General features: G+C 36.8%; 1 protein-coding gene across 13 annotated transcripts in view; it reads left to right on the forward strand.

Moving 5' to 3' along the window:
* The window catches only part of DPP10 (dipeptidyl peptidase like 10), a 1,405,335-nt gene that overhangs the window by 1,038,186 nt on the left and 344,048 nt on the right, over positions 1 to 23,101 (forward strand). The window lies entirely within an intron of this gene.

Here is a 23,101-nt window from a genome sequence, read left to right on the forward strand (position 1 = left end):
TACATTAATCTTTGATATGATGACCTGGGGTCTAGCATAAGAGTAGGAGGACTCAATCGAGCTTGACCCCCCATCATGGTCTTCCTTTGACCATTTATAGTTAACCACTCCATCTTTGCTGAGCTTCAGTGGTGGCTCTCTCTGACCCGTCCATCTGGGACTAGGTCCACTGCTAGCCAGATGCTTTCACGCTGCTATCTTGGTTTCTGAGCAGTTTCTGATAGCTGATGCCACCGAAGCAGAAAACAGCACCTTGCAGAATTTACATGGAAGCATATGCTTCTGAACATGCCATGTTCAGATCTCAGTTACATCCCATATTGGGACATTCCAAAGGCTTTTAGATGTTGCTCCTTCAACTCCTGCCTCTGTACTCAGGACATCAGCCAGTACCAGGTGAGGTATGTGCTGGAAGTGGTTAGAAGTAGGGAGAAATGTCTTCTGGAGTGGATATTTCAAATCTCATTAACAAATTGTATTTAAAGTCTGTCTCCTGCCAGAATCATGGCCCCACCATTTTGCTAATTGTTTAATGTTAGTCCAGTTCTCTAAGTTCCCTGAAGCTCAATTTTCTCTTATATAACAAGGGCCATTACTGTGAGAATTAAATAAGTATAAAAGCCTAAAAAATTACCTTTCTTATCATGGAAGTTAATAGGTACATTTTAATATACCACATCATTTTATTTTACTGACTGGATTTTATTTTGTATTTTCTCCCCCTTCATATTCTCAGAAACATGTAAACACTTAATAGTTGCTTGAATATTCTAACCATTCATTGGAAAATTGTGTGTATTATTTTGTTAATTGTTTATCAGAATACTTTGATAAGGACACAATTAGTGCTTGTCTTCTCTATCTGCATCTGTAAACACTAGTTTATCTACTAGTTTGTCATATTTGTGCTTCCAGCTGTGCCCCAGAGCAAATGTTATGAGGCTAAAATGCAGGTAAAGTGGAGGGCAGGATTTGCAGATGTGACTTTTATCTGCTTACTGATGTGTGTAGTAGGTGTCCTATTAGGAAGAGGGACAGGAAGGTTCATCTTTGTGAGGGACAGGAAGGTTCATCTTTGTGAAGCCAAAACATAATTTTCAATGCAAAGAATCTCCCAGATAATGGGAGACAAAAATGGTGAAATAAAAAGCTAAGGAGAGACATCTGCTTTCTCTGATTCTTTAACTCACTTTAAACTTGGGGAAACAAAGCAAAGTGGCAGTTAACTCTTTTGTTTTGTCAGGCCTAGATTTTTAGCTCTTGTATAAAAATAAGCAAGAAAGCTGCCATCTGTGCAAACAGGTGGCTTGAATTCATTACAATGTGGAATATTAAAAAAATTATATTTGGATGGATGGCAAGGAATAGAGAATTTAAGAAAACTCAGAGTACCTTTAGTAAGATGAGAAGTGTGATCCATTGATTGTGTTTATGTTAGAAGATAAAGTGTGGAATATTTATCCCCAGAGGCTCTGATCCACATTTTCCCGTAGTAATCCTATTATCAGCTTGCTCATCCTGAATTGCAGGAGAACAATTGCCCTTGGGCGCCTTCAATAGACTAACTGAGGCCATCTTGAAAATAGTAGTAGGGAAGGTACCTTATGCCATAAGTAAGGTATTGCTTAACCTTGACTTAATTATAATTTAGTAGTGACTCTCTTAGCTTCAAAAAAGGAGGGTCTTAAAACTTTGAAGCTGAATGGAAAGAAAAGAATACACAGGCTGGAGGATCAACTTAAGGAACTAAATTGATAATGCTTATCAGTAATTAGTTAACAGATAGCCCGTGTTGCAGAAATTGGACCATATTTGGAATCCTAATTCAGTTTAATTACTGATTTCTCAGTGTGTTCACCTAACTTCCTGCGAATTTATTGTTTCATTGATAAAAGGAAGATATTAGCCAAAAATGTTCTCCTTGGTTCCTTCCAGTCCTTCAAAATATTTTAGAGCTAAATTGGCTCTAAAACACAATCAATGGATCACACTTCTCATCTTACTAAAGGTACTCTGAGTTTTCTTAAATTCTCTATCCCTTGCCATCCATCCAAATATAATTTTTTTAATATTCCAATTTATTCTCAGGACTCCTTTTATAGAAACAATATGTAAAAATTGCATATAAAGAAATTAGACTGCTCATATATCTGCATGACTAATGTTAAATGTTCATAATTTATCCATGATCTACTATGTGTAGATCCTTGTATTCATAGAAGTAAGGATGAGATGGTTCAGAGTAAAGGAGATGAATTACAGATAGCAGTCACAACACAAAAACTATTTTTGGTTAAAAGATGCTGAAGAGTTTAGGTTTATTTTGAATAGCCGGAACAAATCCCAAGTAAATAACATATTTATTTTCTATCTCAACCAACATTTTTGTTTTTAGAGTCAAAACAAATCTTTCTTTTCTTTTTTTTTTTTTTTTTTTTTTTGCTTTTTAGGGCCATACCTGCAGCATGTTGAAGTTCTCAGGCTAGGGGTCGAATCAGAGCTACAGCTGCCCGCATTTGCCACAACCACAGCAATGCAGGATCTGAGCCGCAGCTGCAACCTACTCTACATGCAACACTGGATTCTTAATCCACTGAGTGAGGCCAGGGATCGAACCCTCATCCTCGTGGATCCTAGTCGGGTTCGTTAACTGCTGAGTCATGATGGGAACTCCCTATGATTTCCTAAACTATTGGCATCTCAGCCTTTTCTTCTTTGGTCTTCTTTACCTTTCTTCTGATTTATTTCTTTTCAATAACAACTTTATTGAGATGAAGTTCATGTCCCATGTATTTCACCCCTTTTAGGTATACAGTCATTTTAATATATTCACAGAGTTGTCCAAGCATCATAGCTGTCTATTTCCCAAATGTTTCTCCCAAGAAGTACTCATTAGCAATTACTTCCCCTTCCCCTTTCTCTTTCACCTCTGGAAACCACTAATCTACTTTCTATTTCTATGTGTTTTCTTACTTGGACAAACTTTATTGACAAAAAGTTTCATTTTATGAATATATCATATATTTACTTATTTATTTATTTATTTTTATTTTTATTTTTTGCTTTTTAGGGTCATACCCAGGGCATATGGAAGTTCCAAGGCTAGGGGTCAAATTGGAGCTGTAGCTGCTGGCCTATGCCACAGCCATAGCAGCACAGGATCCAAGCAGCATTTGTGACCTATACCACAGCTCACAGCAACTTTTGATCCTTAACCCACTGAGTGAGGCCAGGAATCGAATCTACAACCTCATGGTAACTAGTCAGATTCATTTCCACTGTGCCACAATGGGAACTCCATATATCATATTTTTTAATCTATTTATTATTTCATGTCATTGAGTTGGTCTCCATTCATCATTCCACCAAAAAGCCAATGATGAGTGAATAATTGATTATTCACTCAATTATCACTGAGTGAATAATTAGCCCTTGGAGTCCACTCTATTCTTCTTACCTAGTCCTCATCAAATGTGTGTGGTAATACACAATACACAAATACACAGTATAAAAAATGTAAAGATTTAGACATTAATTCAATAAGACATATATATACCAACTGTATACCCAGTTCTAATCTAAGTAATGAGGTAAATAAAGAAATTTGAATATTTCCTTTTAGAAAGTGTAGGTGACCTTTTTAATGATTAATGACAATATCTCATAAAGATGGACTATAGGTCAAGTGCAGAATTATTTTTTTTAAATACTAGCTAAAATCATAATCAACTTTGCTTCCTCCATCATCAACAAACCCAGCATCACTTATTTGACACATACTTTCTACAAGATATTGCATTCATTAGCGTATTTTATATTTAAACAACTTAATTGGAATTTTTTCATATTTTTAGTGATAAGAGTATATTATGAGTGACTAATGTAACTAGTCGAAAAATTAATGCTTAGGAAGTAGAAGAGTAAATTCTTATCTTAAATCTCTAAAATATACTCTTTCTCTTTCTCTCTCACTATATAATATATATTACACTATATATACTCCTCTATAAATATGTACTACATATACCAATATTTTAAATATTTGTGTAAATTATATAATTGTTTAAAAAGGAGGGAAGGACCTTGAACTTACCCATGATGTTTAGTATTCAGGATTTGGTTAATCATTATCAAAGTTGGGATTGAGGTCAGTAATTTGAGGAATACAACATATTTACTACCACAATGGTTCTATAAAAACAAAGGATTGATTTTAAATAGTATGTTTAGAGTTTATCCTTATTGGCAAGACTCATTCATAAATTCAGTCTGTTCCTCGGTAAATCTGGTATCTCTTAACAACTCAACAGGAGACTTGAAACTTTGATGGAGATTTGTGATTCTTCCAGGACATATATCTCCATCTCCTCAGCAGTCTTGGATTGATCTGATGCCAGCATTTTTTTTTCCCCCTCAGTAGAATGACTCTCTGACCACACATCCTGGCAAACACACACATTCCTCCTGGCAAGCTTCCCCCATGGGCCACAGAAGTCTTATGCTTTCAGGCAGTCATTTTTCTCTAAGGGAAGTGTGACTTGGGAATATGGCAGGATTCCAAATAAGCCAGAAAAATTTCTTATAATTTTAACAATTCCTAAAATGGAGCTCCTTTCATGGACCTATTCTTCTGCTATCAGGTACCCATCACACACACACACACACACACACACACACACACACACACACACACACACTCATAATCAATTGTGCTACAATTTCCTGAATGATAAAATGCCATTTTATTGAGTTCCCATTGTGGCTCAGCAAGTTAAGGATCTGCCATATTCTCTGTGAAGATGTCAGTTCCATCCCCGGCCTCACTCAGTGGCTTAAGGATCCAGCGTTGCGGCAAGCTGTGACACAAGCCACAGATGTGGCTTGGATATGGTGTTGCTGTGGATGTGGCCCAACCCTTAGCCCACGAATTTCCATATGCCTCAGATGCAGCCATATAAAGAAAAAAAAAATGCCATTTTATGGTAAATTTAGAAAGGCATCGTTTTTCTTTTAAATAACACCCCCATAATAAAAGCAATTTTCATCAATTCGCTATACTGTATAATAGAACTCGTGTGTTTCACCGTTTCACAATTTCTTTCTTTAAAATCAACACATACTCAACCCTCAGCAGGAGTGGACATGAGATTTAGTCCTGTGCTTATTATTACATCACATACTCCTAACACCCAAGGCAAGAATGTCTTCCTGGCCCAATCAGGACCAAAGAGAAAAGCGAATCTCTGATTGAGAATCCTGGAAAAAGAATCTTTATTTTTCCTGTTAGGCTTGAAAGTAAGAGGCTAAGAGGCCATAAGATTTTAGTCATCTTTTGGTCATTAAGGGAAAGCCTATCTGAATGGATCCATCTAAAAGAAACCTATGAGATAGTACCTAAATTCAGATGGCATCCTTTGAGCCTCTGCATCAACTGATACCTTGGAGCTAACATACAGTCTGTTCCTTTTTTCATGTAAATCCCTTTGGACTCAGGGCTTCCAATACTTTAAACAGAAATAATCCTTTACTTTTCTTACAATTCCTACTCTGCTGTATAAAATGGTAATAATAATTTATCTACGTGCTCTTATCTGATCAGCCTTCTCCTAAGAACATACATTTGTATAGTGGATGTTTATAGTTAGATAAAATGCATCTTAGGGATATGACATATTATGATTAAGTCCATATATAATTTGAACTTAATCAGCATTTTTCTTAAATCAGTTGAGTTTTTCTAATGACTCTTAACACTGTTTACAAAAAAAATCTAAATATAGTGATTTCATCCAAACTCAAAAACCAAAATTGTTGCCCAAAGTTATTGCCTCTTTCCACTAAACTTGGCTATAGAACTAGCTAGTTTTCTTGTATTGGTAACATCTTATATGTATTTTAGTATGGTTTATATATCTGTTATAATTCCCAGAGTCTGATTGCCTTTCAGTAGGTGAATTTTGAAGCAGTCCTTTTGTCACTTATTTCAGTGTTGTTTCTTTTTAAGTCAATGTGATACTTCCAATTTAGTGAACTAAGTCAATTTCCTATTCAATCAAGTCTTACCTTGTGATTCAATTATGTACTTCTTGGAATGCAGTGATCAATTTTATTCTCTAGAGATTTAATTGAAAATGCAGAAATTGATAAAGGTATGGCATTATGCATTTGAAAAGTCACAGCATCTGTTGTTTAGATGTATGAATTAGTTTTCAGGCAAACAGTTCCTCAGTGCTACTTTGGGAAACTATGTTCACAGGTAAATCATCTACATTTCTTTTATTCTGTTCCTAAATGTTGCCACTTTTTTCTTCTTTATTTCAAATTATCATGTTTTGATTTATTTTTCATTCCAAATGTAAATTTGAGCTGAAAGTGTTAGGCATTTGAAATAGCCAATGGGGATAGTAATAGGGTATAATGACTAATTCATAATTTTAAGAGAAGAAAAGGAATGCAAACCATGATGTACATTGAGATTTTGACCTCATATTTTATAAAGAAACACATTAAAATATTCACAGTGGGAGTTCCATATGTCACAGGTGTGGCCCTAAATACAAAAAAAAAAAAAAAAAAAACCAAAAAAAACCTCACATTTTTCTTTGGTATGCCAGCATTATACAAATTTTTTTATGATGAATATACACTACTTTATAATTAGATTCAGAAGCAAAAAGTCTTTGATTACATATGTCTTTTTCTTTTGTTATCTTGAGGGCTCTAATATTAAACAAGACTAGAAAAAAAACATTTTCATAAGAGGAGACTCTGTCTAAGATAAGCTACTGCTAGATAGGGAAAGGTAACAGATTCATCTATCCATTCTACTAGAAGACCAATTTCAAGACATTGCATCCTGATAATGTTAGGGAATGGCTCAGATCATCAGTGTTGGAAATTGAGACACATGAACATGGGGAGATCTCGACAAGGCTCTTTACTTCCACAGAAGGGCATGGGTACTCAAAAAGCATACACAAAGAAGAAAAGACCCTCCCTATTTATCCCTAATGCAGGTGGTGTACCTGTCCCCTTTCTATTGGTAAGGTCAGTGGGCACATTCTTCCTGGTTGAAGAATTGAAACTAACAATTGAAGCAAATTGTTGCTGGGAGAAGAGGTTAAGAAGAGGGGGTCGCAGGAGGGTGTTTCAGCTGAAACCAGAGCAAAATGGAGTAACTAAGATTTCCTTTGATAGGAAAGACATTATGTTACTTCTCACAATTTCCCCCTTTTATTTCTTTATCAAATATTATTTTCTTCAAACTCTTTGAGCATAGTTTGACTTTTATGTTTTTTTAAGCATATTGGCTTAGTGGAGAGGAAGGTCCCAGTTGTTTTGTCAGGTTGGTTTTATTAATCTTTGAGTAAGTCTCCTGGCACAAGGAATTATACAACATGCAACTAGAACAAGGACACTAACTATACAATTGGTAAAGGATTGAAGCTATTAGTCTCTTCCATCTTCCAAACCAATCTTCTAAAAGGTCTGTGAAGGGGTCATTAATACCAGAATTTTCTGAAAGTTTATCTGCTAAGGTTATTAGTCAACATAGAACCTTGATGATGGTACCCTCTGGGGCAGTGTTATTGGGAATGAACACTCAACACTGGATACCGATCATTACACAGGTTCCACCCTTTTCTGTCAGCGTAATGTCTAAAGCAAGTCTATTTTTGCATGCCATTTTCCTAGTTGGCCCTGGATGTTTAGATATTTCTTTAATTGCATCTCTAGTGTAATAATGAATCTTTGTTGATTGTGATATTTGAGGTTTATCCAAACAACATTTTTGTTTATGGTTGACCACAAAAAGAGAACAGATTCAAACCCAGCAGCTACCTGATTTTTTTTGCCTTAAATTTGTTTGGAACAACCCGTGGAACACTTATTGAGTCAATATAGACCTGGGGGGGGTAAAAGGACCTCCCCCCCAGGGGTGATGTCTCATTCCCTCAGGATTGGCTGAATTCAGGGTTGGGGCCTAAATGCCTGGGTGAAAGGGATGGCCAATTGCACCAAAGTACAGGTGTTACTTTAATTTTCCAGAAGGGTGCCCATTAGTGGACTCTCACAATACCACGGGACATCTGCCCAAGGCATTTGTAATTGCGATTTATTGTCAGGAGATGATGTAGGACCAGATTTCACTGAACCTGGTCAGGTTGCCTAAGAAAGTTGCTTTTGCCTCTTGGCATTTTAGACACGAGGAGAAATTGATGTTTTCATTTGGCTGCTGAACAGTTCTTGGGGGCTGACCCTCATAACTTTTGACCTCAGGGAATAGCAGTGACAAAGTCCAACTGGACTCATTTTTTTTCAAGCTGTTTTGCCCTGGAATGGGGCCACCACACATTCAAGACCCTGTAAGTCTGATGACCATCCCAGAGGAAAGGGAATCACTTGGGCCTCTGTTCTTCCTGTGGCACAAGCATAACAGCTTCCTTTTTGTAATGTGTCCACAGAATATTTTATCCATTTCAACCATGCATTTGTGTCCCCATATCCTGTTTTTATACTCACAGTCTTCCTCCAAAAGTGAGTTTTCTATTTCCTTCAATTAATAGGGCAGTGGAAGCTACCAACTTTATGTACTCAGCCATCCTCTGGTGACAGGGTCTGAAAGGAAGGACACTAGGTGGTGGCTTTCCCCATGTTCCTGTGTGAGGACCCCTAGAGCTGTTCTCCAGCCCAGGCTTACAAATAAATGAAAAGGTTTTTCAAAAGGATGGTAGAGCCAGAAGAGGGGCACCAGTCAGCGCCTCTCTTAAATCCCTAAATTGTTGTACCTCCTCCTGGCTCCATAGTAGGGGATGGGGGCCTTCCTCTATAAGCTTGGAAAAAGTCCTTTTATATCATGTCCTTTTTAGCACGCATAGTCCCCTTGTTGCAGGTTTTGGGGCATCTGATCTTTATCCAAAAATAGATTACTGAGATAAACTTTAGAAATAAGCATAGAATGTTCTTTTAGAAGCTCAGTTAAACTTTGCAGCAATATGACATAATAGCAAAGAACTATCTAGGAAGTAAGTCTTAGCGATATTGACCACAATTAAAAAGAATTACATTAACAGATTTAACAAGTGTTCATTGAAACATCTCTTTCTCTCTAAAATTGCTCTCATTTTTATCAAATATTAGCCAAGCCAAGACTAATTTATTTGCCAATTAAGTCTGATGTCCACAACCTTGGCCTGATGATTTACATGAATAAAATTGATCATATAGTTTTTTTTTTTTAATTGGCTTTGTTAGAACTTTATAAGGAATCTTAGACTAAGCTTTTAAAAGGCATTTCAGGGCTAGGAAAGTTATGCCAAGTGTTTGTCTTAAAGATTTTTATCTTAAAGATCTTGGTGAATTCCTTCCCTTTTAAAAACCCAGATACCTTGAGGTTTCTACAGGCTACATATAATGTGTCCTTCCTAATTTATCAGATAAAACTTCTGGGAACCTGAGCATTTCCATTCTCTGAAGAAATCAGGTAGAAAAGGGAGAAATGTTTCAGTTCTGCTTACGAAGGTATAATTTACCAAATTACTTGTTGGGGAGAATTTCTTTATACCTGGAAAACACAGATTAAAAGCCAGTATTATTTTAAATAGAAACCATAAAGTTATAACCATATTCACCAGTTCACACTGTCCAATGTAACCAATCCTTTTTGTTTACTTTTAAAATCTTCAGATTCCCTTTTATAATTTTTTTTAAAATTTCTTACCCAGCTCATCATTAAGGTCTGGAAGTCAGAAACTTTTATTTCTTCAAAAAAAAAAAAAAAAAAAGAAAAGAAAAGAAAAGAAAGTTCTTTCTATAGATCTTCTAGAAGAGGAAACATTTTTGCAAAGGTATTGGGGTAAAGCCATTAACTAACAGTGAGAAAAAACTTAAGGCACATTTTAAATCTGATTGCAATGCAAATTGACAATGAAACTTGGTAACTGTTGTGACATAAAACAATTTGAGATAACTAGAAAAAAAAATATAGTACCAGTACATATCCAAATTTCAGAAACTGTAAAAGTTCTAGAATATCTATATTAAAAACACCTATTCATCTGTATAACATGAGGTTTATCACTGCTGTCTCTATATTTTAACGCTCCAAATAATTCTAGTAAATTTAACACTTTTTTTTTTTTTTTTTTGGTCTTTTTGCCTTTTGTAAGGCCACTCCCGCGGCATATGGAGGTTCCCAGGCTAGGGGTCTAATCGGAGCTGTAGCTGCCAGCCTATGCCAGAGCCACAGCAATGTGGGATCAAAGCTGCATCTGCGACCTGCACCACAGCTCACGGCAATGCCGGATCGTTAACCCACTGAGCAAGGGCAGGGACCGACCCACTGAGCAAGGCCAGGGATTGAACCTGTAACCTCATGGTTCCTAGTCGGATTTGTTAACCACTGTGCCATGATGCAAACTCCAACACTTTTTTTTGAATGCCTCAAGTGTCCCATGAAGCATTTTAAAGTTAGCCAAGTTAAAAGTACTTTGATTAGAATTCAATAATGTTCATAAATAAACCATTTTTTTGGTTTAATTTGATCAGATAGAATCATAGGTCGCTGTGGATAATACTTTTTCTTAACCAAAGTTACAAGAGATCTCAAAAGCAAATATAGCAGACCACTTAAAAGAACATTATATAATCTGTTATCAAAGTAGAATTCCAAGAAAACTTTTTCTTAACAAGGAAAAGCCAAGTTTAAGTTTTGCACCAGTTTATTTTAAAATTAATTTACTCAATTAAACTTATTTTAACTTAGTTCTCTCAATGTCTACTTCCCACAAACCTTCCACCACTTTCTGTATCCATAGTTTGTCCCCTATTTTCCATTTAAAACAACAAGCTAGAAGACAGACTTACTCTTCTTTTCCCTTGGTAAAATAGAATTCCATTCCTCATTCCTTCTCACATAAACCTTTTATGCCTCTTTTAGTAAGTTCTCTAATGTTTTATCTTTCCAATCCTCTATATTTAAAAAAAAATTGTGACGTATTTGGCCAACCATTAGTTACAAAATGAAGTTTGAGCATGCCCTTTCCTGAAGGGTCAGTGGGATCTATTCCACTATATATATATATTTATTTATTTATCTGAGCTCTGAGTCTTTCCAAAAATGTAGTTGGTCCCTCACTTTTACCTTGCCATACTTCAAATGCCTTAGATATATTTGAGTCTGAGATACAGCATCTCTAATTTCCTGAATTATGAGATTTCTCAAGTCCATCATATGCCCCCAGCGGAGGCATTGTTATTGTACCACCCGGGGTCTTCATGGGGAAATTTACTTTCTGCCCCAACATCCCTGGCTGGGGAGGGTGAGTTCACTCCCACAAGGCCACGGTTGGCCTTCCAGTCATCCCCCTTTCTTCCCAGAAAAATAGAATGCTCAAATAGATGTTAACTTGGACTATGTATAGACTTGTCCAAGGAACTGATCTGCTTGATCTGCTACCTTGTATGGGTCCTCCAGCAATGGCTGTAATTCCCTCTTAGAATTTCAGCTCTCAGTGCTGGTTAAAGGGGCATTTACATATCCTAGTCCTCCCTACCTAAGGGAACCTACTGGTAGTGGGAATAACATTTGAGTTTGTTTGTCCTTCCCTAGGGGTAGCTACTGTAAAAGGAGAATTTCGCATATCCTCCTGACATTGTTTTAACTCTTGCCTCAGTCTGGAATAAGGCCCTGCCATATCCTTTGGTTTTGTTGAGGTAGTGGGCTTTGATCCCATGGACCTCAGCAGCATGCTTGTGCCTGTGGCCTCCCCCTCCTGTTCTGACAATGCGAGCAGCCGCAGTGCGCTTGCGCCTGCACCGTGGGCTCTGCATCCCTTCACCTCCTGCATTAACTCCACAAGTGGAGGAAGTGTCCTTGCACCTGGGCAGTGGGCTCTGCACCCCCCCTTCCCATGCTCCCCTAGCAGCGACAGTGGTGGCACCTGTGGCTGGAGGGGGGCCAGCACCAATTTGGGGATCATAAGGTGGTAACTGTTAGCCAAGGGGGCCTCATGGAGGGGAGGAGTTCTCAAAATGTTCTTGGATTTCCTCCTCATTTTCTTTTTGGTCCCATGCTCTGAGGGAAGATAAAGCCACCAGTCTCTGCCACCAACAAGAGCATAATCAGTTTCCCCCTGAGACCCCAGTGACTTGTCCTGGACAAACTGAATAAGCAGCTGACAGATACAATCCTTGTCCAGTCCAAACTTTGGCCAGAAGATGGATGGAGTGAGAGTAGGTGTATGTGTCCATATAAAACAACAATATTTAATCATTCTTCCCTTCTTTTTGTCCTTCATCCATGGATTGTTGCCCCAATACTTTAACATTAATTGCAGAGGATTGTCTGGAGGAAATCCCCCCCCCAATTCAATCCTCCAAGTGGAGGTACAGATTGGAAGACTTACTTTCCATTTTCCAGGATGGTGTTCTGATCCTCTGATTTCACCTGAGACCCTCTGAGGCTGACCGCCTTTCCCTGACCACCAAGGATATACTCAATCACCCCCATGATCTTTCCTACCTTGGTCCTTGCATGAAGTTGCCTGGTTACTGTGGTTGCCTGCATTGTCAAGAACCCTCCACATGTTTGAAGTTCACAGGTGTGGACTTCTCAATTCAGGGCCACCACAACAGGGCCATGGGACACATCTCCTCTCCTTTAGAATCCACACTCCAGTGGACCCCAAATTCCAGATGAGCCCCCAGATCTGCTGGGGAATGGCTTGGATCTTCAGTGTCGGAAAATGAGATACATCAACACAGGGAGATCTTGACAAGGCTCTTTACTTCTGCAGAAGGGCATGGGTAATTAAAAATCACATGCAAAGAAAAGACTCTCCTTATTTATCCCTAATGCAGGTGATGTACATGTCCCCTTTCCATTGGTCATTTCAGGGCTCACATTCTTCCCAGTTGGCTAATTGAAACAAACTGTTGCTGGGAGAAGATGTAAAGAGGAGGGGATCATAGGTGTGTGTTTCAGCCAAAACCAGAGCAAAATGGAGTTACCAAGATTTCCTTTGGTTATCTTACTTCTCACAATAAGGAGGACATAGCCTTATCAAATATATTGGAGAGTAAACATGTTTGTCAGTGAAACAATATCAGTAGTTAATGGAAATTTACTAAAGTGCATGGAATGGCCAAAAAGGATCCAAGTAGCTAAGTGATGAAGCCTGTGTGTGTGTGTGTGTGTGTGTGTGTGTGTGTGTGTGTGTGTGTGTGTGTGTGTCTGTCTGTCTGTCTGTCTATCTATCTATCTATCTATCTAGTTAAACAGATAGATATTTAAATAGTGGATTTAAATGGAAATCTGTGTTGTAAGATTAAAGCACAAGTTGAATGTGTAGAGTTAATTTTCATTTAGATTCTCTAATTTAGAAGTTTTGTGCAAGATTATTTGATTTATGATTAAGTTAATGAGCTGTCAGTGTACAATTTGAGGCCTTGCTATTAGTGATGGAGAAATTAAAATTAAAACTTTGAGAGGAAAGGGGGGATGTTTAAAATTGAGGAAGGCTCAGTATGTAAGTGAGTAACTATGGATGGTCTGAGATTTCACTCTGCTTGTCAACCAGTACACATATAAATGGGAGGCCTTTGGATTGGAGACAAAACAGGTTATTACTCATAGCAACAGACAGATCATCACAGGCCAAGTAGTACCTTCTCATACAATGAAGTGCCTTATAGAAATGGAACCCCATAATAAGCAAACTCTTTTTCTTGCAAAGGATTGCTGGTGACCTGCCCAGACTCCCAATGTACATGTGGAGACTGAGATCAGCCCAGTTTAATATTTCCATAATGAGGGATAATGGAGACAAGTTAGTGGCTGACTTAAACAGAAACAAAATTAGTGATGTAAGGAGTGATTTAGATATTTTCCTAGCCTCTTATGTTTTTCTTTATGTTTTTCACATTACATGTTACCTTAAAATAAGCTCTGTTCTTTGCACATGTCACTGAAGTGTAGACTTCTAGACTTTTTTTTTTTTTTGTCTTTTTTTTTTTTTTAGGGCCACACTCGTGGCATATGGAGGTTCCCAGGCTAGGGGTCTAATCGGAGCTGTTGTTTCTGGCCTATGCCAGAGCCACAGCAATGCCAGATCTGAGCCATGTCTGTGACCTACACCACAGCTCATTCAATGCCAGATCCTCAACCCACTGAGCAAGGCTAGGGATTGAACCCGAAACCCCTTGGTTCCTGGTCAGATTCACTTCCTCTGTGCCATAGTGGGAACTCCTCTAGACCTTTAAGATGATAGAAACAACTAATATTTATGTTAATTTCACATGAGGTGCTCAACAAAGAGAAGGCTTGAATCTGTTCTTCTTCCCTTCGCCTGCTGACTTGGATAGACTGGAGCAGACCACACAAGCAGACATAGCTGAGTATATTAATGAGTCTCCAAGAAAGCTTTGGTAAAGACTTAGTGACTTCTGAAGGTTTTAACTGAAGAAAGTTAAGAACCAGGTACAAGTGGTATTTATACTACTGGAGTGGAAACAAACCTTCTGGTGGGAAAAGGTATTTGAAATTCTGGCGAATGGTATTTAATTTTTATCTTATGTAAATTCTTTGCCAATAATCTAAAGATTGAAATGATCACATGAAAATTGCTTCTATTCACATTTTAGCTACAGATCAAAATATATCATTTAGTTGAGTGGCCATCAACTGTTCCATTATGTAGCCTGGAAAGGGCTCTTTATCATGTCAGTTCATAGGACTGACATTTCCATATGATTTAATGATGATTACTTAGAATTATGTCAAATTTTAAACAAAGATGGCCTTTATTATTGTTACTTTTTTAGGAAAATGCATTGATTCTGTATGTAGATCTTTATCCTATTTATCAGGAATTTAAATTATTTTAAGGTAAATACATTTCTCATGCCAAATTAGAAAACAAAAATTCTTTCAAGTATATAGGTATTTGGGGAATCCCAAAGTATGTTTCTCTAGTGACATTGTAGTGATTGGTGACTAAACTGACTTATAAATATGGTAAATAAAAAATATGTTCTTTAATTAAGCAAACAATTAATAATCCAAAGCAGAAGTCAGCAGACTTTTTCTTAAAGGATCAGAGAGTAAATGTTTTAGATTTTGTGAGCCATGTAGTCTGTGTTGTGGCTGCTAAAATCTGCCATTGTAGTGCAAAATCAGCTAGGATAGATAATATGTAAATGAATACATGAATAAACATGACTGTGGGCCAAATTTAGTAATATCTGGACCACATCCATATCTGGAGTTCATCAAACACTGTTCTAGCCTTCTAAACTCTCTCTCTGTATCTCTCTATACAGTTTAATGCATAATTATATGGAATACTTTATTTAAATCTTAAATCACTGACATCATCTGTATTGACTTATATTGATTTAATCAATAGTAATTAGCTTATATCAAATTATAATTATAATACATAATTTAAATTCAATACTATTATGAACATTATGAAAGGTTACCTAAATTTAGGTTTATAAAGTTGTGTTAAAGAAAATTTATTTTACGCACTTGTTAAAATAGTAAGGAAGACTTCATTAAAGATGATTACAATAGAGGAAAGACTATTGCAATAGAGGAAAAGAGACTAAACTCAACTTTACAGCAGAGACACCTGGGGATTTATAGCCAAGGAGCAGAGTGTGAGGAACAGTAGGTGGAAAATTACTAAGGGATATATCCAGGGTAGTCACTAAGATGACTTAGCAGGATTCTTGCTAAAGGCAGGACAAGGTCTAAGGCTACTGAAGAAGAGGGATCAAAGGAGACTGACAAAATTTTGATCATGAAGAGAGTCTTTATTAGTAGTGCTAAATGTATTTCTAAATAAACTTATCAAAGGGATAAATATAAATATAAATGATAAATGTAATCAAATTACTTATAGCAGAGAAAAAATTTTGTTAAATCTTTCAATAGGATAGGCGTCATATTGGTTTTTTTTTTTTTTTTTGTCTTTGCCTTTTCTAGGGCCGCTCCCATAGCATATGGAGGTTCCCAGTCTAGGGGTCTAATTGGAGCTGTAGCTGCTGGCCTACTCCAGAGCCACAGCAATGCAGGATCCCAGCCACGTCTGTGACCTATACCATAGCTCAGGGCAACGCCGGGTCCTTAACCCACTGAGCAAGGGCAGGGATCAAACCCGTAACGTCATGGTTCCTTGTCAGATTCATTAACCACTGTGCCACGATGGGAATTCCATATTGTTTACTATAGAAGTTATAAACTGCTGAATACTAGTCATCTCAAATTACTACCTCAAATTACCACTTGTTAAACATGATGATGCTGAGTTTGTTGCTTACTTTGGTAAAGAAAATCCCTTACTTGACTCAGACTAAGCAGCATATCCCTCAAAGGGAATGGCAAAGTGGGAATGTTTATGAGGTTTGGGGGGGATCCAGTTTGACAGGTCTTTTAATAAGTAGCAGTGATCTGATTAGGATTGGTTGAAATTTGTGCTGTAACATTTAGGATTGGTGGATATGGGAAGGTGAGAGTTTGGAAGAGGATCTTGAATATTAAACAGCCATTTGGTTGACTTATGCATTGTTCTGAGAAAGAGATGTTTACTCCAGTGAGCATTAGTTGAGGAGTCTATTTTTCAAATAAATGGGTTTTCCAAAAGTTCCTGTAGAAGAACGATGAAGTTATTTGCAACCTCATCTTCCTGGCAAGAATTTTCTGAAATATTAAAGCTGTATTAATGCAGACACTTGAATAGTAAATTCATGTAGATGTAGACTGTGAGATGTGTGGGCGTGGATAGTTTTAGTTCTAAAAGACACAAGAAATAGAGCCTTTCTTGAATTTATAAAGTAATTGAAAACCCAAAACAAACATCAAAAGTGAATTAAAATAGGAAAATTATTAGAAAGGAATGATGTGATTAAGTATTAAATGACAGGTATAGGAGCTCTGAAAAGATATTGAGTGAGGACTTTTGAAGTGGTGAGAGTCTACAAAGCTTCGGAAAAGATGAAAATTCTGGACAGGATCTGTCCATTGGGCACTGAGTATCGTAAGCAACATAGAGTGTGAGTGAAGGATGAGATGTGTAAACAGCTTGTAAACAACTGATGATCTGGACTTTTTATAAGGTAAAAGGAGATCTTAAGTAGGCAAATATGAAGCCATACAATAAGAAACCTGAGTGTCGTGATTGTTTTCTGTGCAGGTGAGAGAATTCAGTGTGTTGTTCAGAATGTATTAGGCTGTGTGATGGGAATAAACTAGAGGCATAGAGAACACTTAATATAGGAGGTGAAGAGATAGAAGGTGTAACAAATATATATACATGGAACTTTGAACTTTGGGGAGAGTGTAGCCAAAAAAGTGAAGAATTTTAGTTTACTGAGTTTTATGTGTCTGAAAGACATTTATGTCATCTAGCATAGAATTAGAAATTCAAAATCAGCATACAAGAGAGAGGTCAGGACTTGAAAGTTTAAAAGTCAACATAGGGAAGTTCCCATCATGGCACAGCAGAAATGAGTCTGACTAGGAACCCTGAGGTTTCGGGTTCGATCCCTGGCCTTGCTCAGTGGGTCAATGATCCAGTGTTGCTGTGAGCTGTGGAGTAGGTCACAGACGCGGCTTAGATCTGGCGTTGCTGTCATTGCTGTGGCTGTGGTGTGGGCTGGCGTCTATAGCTCCGATTCTACCCCTGGCCTGGAAACCTCCATATGCCATGGGTGTGACCTTAAAAAGACAAAAGAACAACAGCAAAAAAAAAAGAGTCAATATAGGAAGAAATGAGTAGAAATGACCATTCAGAGAACAAGGATTGGAGGGGAAAAAAGCATGTTCAGAATTGAGCTTTTTTAAAAATTTAACTTTAACTTAATTTTTAAATTTCATTTTATTGGAGTACAGTTGATTTACAATGTTGCTTTAGTTGCAGGTGTACTGCACAGTGAATCAGTCATACATATAAACATATCCTTCTTTTTTCCCATATAGGTTATTACAAACTATTGAGTAGATTTTCCTGTGCTATACAGTAGGTTTTTGTTAATTATCTATTTTATGCAGTAGTGCCTATATATTATTCCTGCCCTCCTAATTCTCCCTTTCCACCAACAATTTCACCTATGGAAACCATAAGATTGGTTTTGAAGTCTGTGAGTTTGTTTCTCTTTTGTATAGAATTGAACTTCAAAGGATGTCTTTGTTTAGGTAGCAGTTGGATGTGTTGAACACATAGAAAATTTTGAAGAAAGAGTTCGAGGGCAAAGTAATGGTTCAAAGTTAAGAGAAAATTTCAGAAATACTTCTGCTCATCATAATTATCACACACTGCAGAGTCGAGTAAGGTGGAAAAGTCCTTCTTTCTGCTCGTCATAATTGTCACAACACTGTGGAGTTGAGTGAGGTGAGGCTTAAGCTGGAAGAAGAGCACACTGGATTTGGTTGTTGCAGATCAGTGTTAGTGTTGGCAATTTGCTGTTTCAGGAGGGTGAGAACTGCAACTGTCCTTCAGGGAGATATGGAGAATTACAAGTATAATGGACACCGAGAATAATACAGAAATCCCTTATACAAAAGGTTTATTAAGGTTTATCATGAAGGGAAGAAAGCCTGAGAGAGAGCGAAGGAACTAAATGACAGTGACAATGACGATGATTATTAAATTATTATTATTTTGAATACAGAGAGGAAATATATACACCACAAAAAGTGCAAGTAACTGGCAAGAGGTAGTAGAAATTAAAGATATTTTTTAAAATGGGGCATACTGATGTTGATTACAATTTTTGCTTTTCAAAAGAGAAAGATCATTTCTTTCTAGAAAAAGAAGAGTGTATATGGAATGAGATTTTGAAGTAGACAAAAAAGACATGAAGCCATTTCTGATAGCCTCCATTTTCTCAGGGAAATGAGGAAACTCAGGAAAGTTCTTTTCGTATTTGTGAGCCGTTCTTTAGGAGAGATGTTTGAGAGTCTCTTGTGTTTCAAATATGATTAGCTCAATATTTAAATATATACCATTGATATATATAAATAATTAATATGAACTTGGTATTTAGCAGATTGTTCCTAGATTTGAGCATTTTCAGCGATAATCATTTCATTATTTGTTTTACTCTTTAAATTTTTGAGTATGAATATAAAGAAATGGATCTATAGAATTTTTATTTTAAATAGGTTAAAAATAGATTTTTTAGACAACAATCATATTTGGATTAAAATGTTTCAAGCAATTGGTTTGCCAAGATTTCTTCCACTTTTTTGAAAATTCTTTCCACAGGTTGAGGATGGATGATAGAGAGATCAAATCAATTTTGAAACATTAAAATTACCATGTCAAAATTAACTGCATAATTACAGTGTCAATAATAACATTTTTAAAAGATGACTTTGTATTGATATTTATTGATATTTATGAATGGTGGATTTTGTCAGCCACCAACACCCAGAATAACCTGATATGCAAAGTTGAGTTTATTACCTGCTACCATCAGGGGGGACAACATTTGGAGAGTTTTAGAGTGTCCAGAAGGAAGTGTTAGTGGGGAGGGGTTAGGGGTTATATATAGGGCTAGAAATCTAGGTTTGAATTGTTAAGGCAAGTCTTTCAAAGTGAGGTTCTGGTTGAAGATGGGTGCATTTCATGATGTCACAGCCTAGGATGCGTGGACACGGAGAGGCAAGCATGTTGAAGTGACTCTAAAGTAAACAGTTGTTTGATAATTTAGAAATTTTCTCACTTTTAGGAACTTATGGTTCAGATAAATTCCTAATCAGCAACTTTCTGAAAAAAAAAAAAGTTTATGTACTGATTTATGGCCTTATCTTCATGGTCAAAAACTCGCAAGCCTTAAAAGTAAAATCTTAATGTTTGCAGATCCTGACCTTTGGGATGGATCCAGAGACCTCAATTCTTAAATTCAGTAGCAAGTTGAGATCTGAGCTATAATGTGAAATGCATTACTACCTGATTTGTATGGAGTAGGTGTAAAATAAAAGGTTGCCTTTCCCTGAAAGAGCTTAAACTAGAATATAGTACTATGTTCATCCTTTTGCTAGACAAATTATGAAGAAAGGAATTGGACAGAAATGATAGGAGTAATTGTTTGGATGGTGGTGGAGCAGACACTAAAAATATATTCTTGTATCTCAGATAGAGAAGGTAGACAATGATTCTCTCTTCTCACATCTTTTCATTAAAAAAAAATGAATGAATTCAATATGTGTTCAGGATAATTGACTCTTAACTTCCAATGAGATGAAAAGGAAGAAAAATTATTTAATCGAAGTACCATATAGACATGCATAATAACAGCATTTTAAGAATGTTTCAAGTACACCTACCTTAATCTTCCTGTGTTAATGCACTTTACTCATTGATTTGATTCACTCATATTTCATTACCTAATATTAACCAAAATATGAGGTGACAGCTTTGAAATATATTTCCAGAAAGTAATTTATTGATGCAATAATAGGAACTTTAAAACTGCAAGATCTCACTAGTGATTATAAATCAAATAGTAAAGTAGGATAAATATGACACTCAGAAGACCAGATTTTAAAGGTCAGAAAAATACTTTTTTTTTTTTTTTTTTTTTTGTCTTTTTAAGACTGCACTCATGGCATAAGGAGGTTCTCAGGCTAGGGGTCAAATTGGAGCCATTGCTGCTGGCCTACACCAGAGCCACATCAACACAGGATTCGAAACACGTTTGCAACCTACACAACAGCTCATGGCAATGCCGGATCCTTAACCCGTTGAGCCAGGCCAGGGATTGAAACCGTATTCTCATGGTTCCTAGTTAGATTCGTTTCTGCTGTGCCATGATGGGAACTCCAAGGCCAGGAAGAGATTAAAGAGAGTTAATGAAGTCAGATATTAGATGTTTTTAAAATAATTCATGCAGAAGTTTGTATTACATATTGACCTAGAAAGTTACAGGTGGATTTAAAAAGTTTTTTCCAATAATGCAACATTAAAACTTCTATAGTAAAATTTGTAAGAGTGCAGATTTAAGGTATTTATAAATCTCAAATTTCTATAGGCATTTTTTAAATTCTAAATGGTTATCCAATGATGTTTACCTTACAAATATTATATATCGTTTTCATCTTCTCAAACAAGCTTCACTTCCTTCAATTTTGATTCTAAAGGAAATAAAAATTAATTTTCCTTCCTCCACCTCGATACAATGCATCACCTGCTGAGGGTTTCCTCTTTCTATGAAAAACTCTAATGCCATATATTACTCTATGTCGTCTATTGAAGAGGAATGACTATTTATGCTAAAGCTGCTCTCTGGGCCCTTCTTTCTTCCTGAGCTCACAGACATGATCCCTATTTAGAATTCTGCAATGTGCTAATCCTCTGGGAGAAGAACTCATCACTGAGCAGTTTTTTGCTGTATTTTGTTCCATGATGCAGTGGAAGAGGAAAATCCTCTTTCAATTTATTGTGAAAATATTATAGGGGTGTTTATTAGGGCATGCTGCTTATTCTAATTTATGATAGCAATGTCCATCCATATCAAGAAGTGGTCGATAATTGAGATTATGAAGAAAGATAACAGAGGTGTGTCAATTAAAGTTGGATTATTGACTGAAGCAAGCATTAATCAAGAGCAGGAAGGCAGGGGATCAGAGTCAGCTGGCAAGGCTGAATGAGTAACCCAGGTGACTACTGTTGCTGTTGAGCTATGACCATAAATATGGGATAGAAAGGAAAGGTAAGGGCGGTAAAGATTATAAATCAAAATAAGTATTTGTTGTGTGTTTAAACCTATTATTTGTCTTATATCATTAGAATGGATAGCAGGTTAAGCGAATGATAAAAAGAACCCAATGTATTTGTAGGTGATGTAAGAAATTCAGAAGGTGATGCAAGGCCTTATTTTAAAGGTCGCAGGACTGTCAGTTCGCCTAAGTATGCCTCAGATAGGACCTTGGAAAGCTTTGTCTTTTTTTTCCTTCCTTAGAACACTATTGTCTTTCCCTGTGACCCTGGCTGCAGTTCCAGCATATCAGTGTCTTCATGTGATTAAGGTCAGGAAGAACTAGTGGCCTTCTGTGCCATCCCTGACTCTAGTAGGAGAGTCACATTGGCCTCTCAGTCTTCTGAAGGAATCACTGAAGATTGTTTAGCATTGATTATGTCTCATCATAACTTCTGGGTGTTACTTTGTATAATTTTGAAATAACTAGAGGCCAGGTCAGAAAATCTTCGTCTGCTAAAATTGTCAGACATTTCCACGTAATCTTCACAACTCACCAAGTAGTACTTGTTTACTACCATTATGCAGAAGAAGACAGTCAGGTTCAGAGAGTTATGATTTATATAACTTTAATTTACGGTGAATAGTGTGCCCAGTCCTTTTTAATATTGCCCTTCTTTCTAAGGATATGCAGGGGGTTAGGAAAGTGCAATACCATGGAGAAGGTACAAATCGGATAAAACAGAAAAGGAGATTATCCTCCACCCCCCAAAAAAGAAAGCATTCATGACTGCTTTTATTTGGTTATCTTCTCTTTTAATTACATTTATATGTATATATTGAGTTATATATATATAGTATATATGTAATTATGTATGTCTTATGTAGATGTCTTTCTATATAAAATATATGTTATATATATGTCCTTTATATAGATGTCTTTCTTTTTTGACTCCTGAGTATCCTTTCTGGCACTTTCTCTCAGGTCAATATACTCAGTCTATAGTATTCTTAAGATGCTTTGATTTCCTGATGCATGTGGCAGAGTTCAATTCAAAAATATATACAATCAACAGATATCCTGATGAAATACAGTTCTTTAAATTGAAGACATCCTTCTCTTTGAAGTTGACAGAGTGGATGCAATGGTACACACATAGTCACAGAGATTTCCCCTGGTGATAAAATATCAGAGGCCTAATTCTCACCCAAGGGAGAAAGAGGCTGAGCAGGAATTGAACAGTAGTAGAACTGGATACTTGAAAAAGTCTGCATGAGTGTTTTGAGTGAGTTATGCTAACCAGAAGCCCTGTTGCAAGTTTAACCAGATCACTAATCAGCTTTGGAAATGGGAGGCACTTCTCTTTGTCACTTCTTTTTCATCTCAGAATGGGCA

Source organism: Sus scrofa, chromosome 15, assembly GCF_054392235.1.
Source record: "Sus scrofa isolate SSC_HxYL_T2T_F1_AM1 chromosome 15, Sscrofa_HxYL_maternal_Yorkshire_Landrace_v2.0, whole genome shotgun sequence".
In the NCBI taxonomy this organism is placed as follows: Eukaryota; Metazoa; Chordata; class Mammalia; order Artiodactyla; family Suidae; genus Sus; species Sus scrofa.